Raw genomic sequence first — 4,618 nt, forward strand, 5'->3', positions numbered from 1 at the left:
CCAAAGCGCTTTAGAGTCACAGTCCCATTCACCCAGTCATACACACATTCACACACTGGTGGCGGCTCCGCTGCCGAACACTGGCGCCAACCTCCCACCAGAGGCAAGGTGGGGTTCAGTGTCTTGCCCAAGGACACTTCGACTCATGGGCGTGCAAGGCAGGAATCGAACCTGCAATCTTACGATCATGCCGCTGCACCACGGCCACCCAGATCCTCATATTGCTATTAGTTTAACACATGATTATTGAGAGATGTATAAAATAAGTTGCAAGAAATGTTTTTTTTTTTAATGGATAAGCTACAAATGATCACACACATTCAGAACCCCCCCCCCTGTAAAATGACAACAACCAGGAGAATTACAATACAATGTCACTGCATACTTTACATTTTACAGAATTTGTGTAATTAGCAACGGTTGAGCAGAGATGCCTTGGTATCATTTGAGTTAACAATAAATTTACCTACTTATTAAGTAAATTTTGACAATTGCCTAGAGAGAATGAACAATGAATAGGAAGCAGCTGTGGTGATTGCAAACAAAAAACAGGCATGACAGGAAACATGTTGAACAGAAATAGTCATCTACTAGACTAATGAATACATCTACAAACAACATTTCAGGGAAAAGTCTGATTTTAATTAATATAATTTAGGTGCAACATATTCTAAACAGATGAAGACTCTATGCCTTTAGACCATTCCAGCAGAAAAGTCCTTTTTGAGATGCATCTTACAATGATCCATTATGTCCATGGCAACCATGCTTGCTGCAGCACCTTGGAGCTAAGGTGCACACTGTTCCTCCACATGTTCTTTTAAAAACCACCCACAAAGACACACGCTCGGGCTAACTCCCCTGATAACACAGCGCAGACTCAAAGCAACAAACACCAGAAACTCACTGTCAGGAATTAGCATGCAACAAGCTGAACCCCAGGAAGCAGAGACTCAGAATTAGGAACAATTTATGTCAATATGCTGATATGATGACTGTGCTGGAGCTGAACAGGAACTTGACACTGGAGAAACAATGATGATCGATGCAGTGGATCTCTCAGATCTGATGAATGGTGAGTGATTACTGGTGATGAGATGGTTTAAAGGAGGAAGCTGAGAGGATTTGGCTGAGTTTGGAAGATTCCACAGGTAAATGTGTTGTAGGGATAGAAGAGAGCAAAAGAGAAGAGATAATCCAATATATGATATAAAAATCCAAAAGATAGGAGGCAGGAAAGGGTTGAACCAAGTGATGAAATCCAGAAAAACTCACATGCTGAGACGTAGTCAGGCTAAAACAAGGCCAGAGGAAAACCAAAAACCATCAGGCACAGACTTGGAGCAGGAAAATTTAACAATTTACTGTCAGAGTCAGGTAGTCAGCTGTATTTAAAGGCAAGGGAACAGGTGACAGGAATTAGGTTAATTTTATGCAGAGAGTGATGCTGAGAGGGGAGGAGCCAGAACTTTAATGAAATTGTAAAAAAGATAACAACCTTACACCCTCTGCATGACTGTTCTCAACTCACAGGTTACAGATATTAATGCCCTGCAATAATTTTACATCGGACTGGATATTGACGTTTTTAAATAAAGAAGCAGAAAAACACAATTCACATAGTGTGTATATGTGTGTGTGTGTGTGTTTTTTTTATATATCTGAGCACATTTTTGTGGCAGATTTATTGAGAATCATTGATCCCTGTGGATACAGAATGACTGACAGTCACTAGATTGATCCTGTCTTACATAAAAGGCTCTGTGTCCCATAGAATACAGAAGATTATATTATAATGCTCCTCATGTCTGTTTGCCAATACGACCTTGCCTGTCAAAGACTCCTAAGTGGTGTAATTGCTTTTACAACCTTCAGGACGGTGTCCACCCATGTTCCCCATTATAATGAAGCACTCCTGGACACCACATGGACTCATTAAGGGTGAAGTCTGTTCCTTTTTCTGCTCACTTTTATGGGAAAGGGTAACTTTCTCATTTGCAAGTCTTTGCCTCAGAATATAAAATACAGACTCTTTTATTTAGAAGTGATTGTATCACAAACCAGATCAGTGGTTTCCTTCTGTCTGCCAACTCAGACACACTGTACAACACATCAAAATGAAAGTGAAAGTAACTTTCGAGCTTCCAGTTCGGCAGGGTAATTTTGAAAATAAATTATGAACAATTTTAGCTTCCTTATAAAGACAAATCCAGTTATTCAATCATACAGCAAGATTTAAATGTGCCAAACAATGTCTGCCTTTGTAAACTCATTCAAACTAAATTAAATACATCCTGAAAAGTATTACAATGAATACAACTCCTGGATGTTAGACATTGCAAAAAGAAAGGAGTCGTTCACATCCAACTAGGCTCTACTACTATGTAAATTTAGGTAACCAGGGTCATAATTTTTTTGTAAAAATCTCCCTTATCCTTTTCTCGTTCAGAAACCTTCTATTTGTTTTTCTGTTTTTATAATGGTTACCAAATCAAAAGTGAATGTAAATATGCAAACGATAATGCAAAACAACATCAACCAACACAGCAACAACAGAAATAATTTTACCAAAACCTTTATGTATATTTTAGGAATGCCATAACTGTGGGTTTAAAACCAAACTGCATGCTACATCACTGAAACAAGGTTTGGACCAACTTTTTTGGGGGAAAGTGAATCGACCTACAAATTTGTGCCATAAACCTTTGGCTGAAGGGTAACTGGTTGAAGGACTAAGCCATGAAGAGACACGTGTGTTTGCCCCAGTCAACATGGTTAACCCACTGACCCCACTGTCGTGGAGTAACTATATATTTATATAGTTGGGGTTAATAGAAAGTAGAATAAGAAAGGAGTTTCAGATCGATAAAAAAACAATTTTCATAATATTTTTATGAATGATTTGAAAATATCATGTTTTTACCCTTTCCCTCTGTTTAAACAACACTAAAGACAAAGTCAAGCTGAGCAGAAATCCTGTTTCTAAAACATGTTTGGGTAGAAGGTCTGCTTGGCACATTATATTTCTCAGCAGGAACAGGGGGAGCCAACAAAAAGGGATGCCGGCTTGCTGGCACACTAGTTGGTCTAATGGTTGCTCCTTTAGACTGCAGTAATCCAGCCCAGCTCCCTTGTTTCTGCAGCCCTCCATCTGTCACTGGAACGCTGCAGTGGTCCCCAGGTGGGAGGTTTGTGTCAGTCTGGCAGGGTCATTACAGCAGGGCCTGGGAGTGCTGCTGAGGCAGCCTGATCCTCTGCAGTCCCCACCCAACTCTAACCCCTGCAAGGTAACTCACAGACCTAATGCATTCACACTAATTAAACTGTGCCAAGCACCAAGTGGCCAGCTGTTCTGGAGGCAGAAAGAACAACTGTTTGTAACAGAGGATAGCAATGTCATGGACTTACCCTCTACGCCACCTGGATCGCCTGGACTTCTCTCAAACTTCACAAATGTTTCCTTTTAGAGGTTTTTTTACAGAGATGTTCAGCTTAATTAGACCTTAGATACTGCAGAGAGCTAGGGGAGCCAGTTTAGCTCGTGCTGGTTTGCGCCGCCTTCCGTCCGTGAAACCAGGGTTCGACTCCGGGCTGCTCCCTGTTCCCTTCTTTACCTCTGTGCCGGTGACCCCTGATGGGAGAAGCCGAAAGAGGAAGATACTGCAGAGAGCTGCTGCAAGAGACAGATGACAGCTGACATGCACCAAAAGACATTTGCTCCACACATTCCATTAGAACATTTTACTTTAAGTTGTTATTGTGCCTCCTTATTTTTTTAAAGAATTACAGCTGCCATCGAAATTATAAGGGCAGTCATGTAAAATATGTCTTGTGCCACATCCCTCTGAAAGCATAACACAGCCAAATGTGTTTTCCTCAAGCCAGTCTATGAAAACATATCTAAATATGAAAGCATTTAGTATTTTTTAGGTTTCTATATTATTTCAAAATATTATCCCCGTATTTCTTCGTTTCCTATCTTGATTTAGAGTTCTGCACATGATGCTTTTCAGTAAATTCCTCTATCAAATGTTGTTTTACAGACAACTCATGTCATACATCAAGCCTGATTTGATTTTGATTTTCAATGATCCTGACTAAACAGTACTCTATTTTTTCTCTTCATGACAACTTTGATGCATCTGCTACTGCACCAAGATGTAATAATCATTTGCTTTTTATATTGTATAGATAGAAAGTCCAAGTAAAACAGGAAATATTCATTAATAAAGCATGACTCAAGTAGAAATTTGAATATTATGGAGCTAGATCAGCAGATCAACAACCAAACAACATGTAGAACCTGTCAGATCAGTTTTTTTTAACAATATACCAGTAAGGGTCTTATCACAGCTGACTTACAAGCCATATTCTGTTCATTTGCATATATCAAAGTCTACATTTGACAGTCAGGCAGCATGAGTGGGGAAATGTGCAACCCCACTTTAGGAAACAGGTCACCAACCCAGAGAATAGACGGTAAATCTGTTTGTCACAAATCTGTCCAGTATAAAATGAAACTTCACGACCCAGAGGAGGAAATAGCTGATATTTTTGCATATGACTGAGGCCACTTTTATATGACCAAAGTTAACATATTCCCGGGCTCGAAAGCTAG

The 4,618-nt window shown here is 39.8% G+C and overlaps 1 long non-coding RNA gene across 1 annotated transcript; it reads right to left on the reverse strand.

The window, feature by feature from the left end:
- Positions 1–263: 263 nt before the first annotated feature.
- Positions 264–1,396, reverse strand: LOC110016475 (uncharacterized). Its single transcript, XR_002291766.3, has 2 exons — positions 1,276–1,396; positions 264–1,129 (listed from the first exon to the last, which is right to left on the reverse strand). It is a non-coding gene; the product is annotated as an uncharacterized LOC110016475 (long non-coding RNA).
- Positions 1,397–4,618: the final 3,222 nt, after the last annotated feature.

The sequence above is a fragment of the Oryzias latipes genome, chromosome 15, assembly GCF_053564925.1.
Source record: "Oryzias latipes strain Hd-rR chromosome 15, Olatipes_Hd-rR_3.1".
NCBI lineage: Eukaryota > Metazoa > Chordata > Actinopteri > Beloniformes > Adrianichthyidae > Oryzias > Oryzias latipes.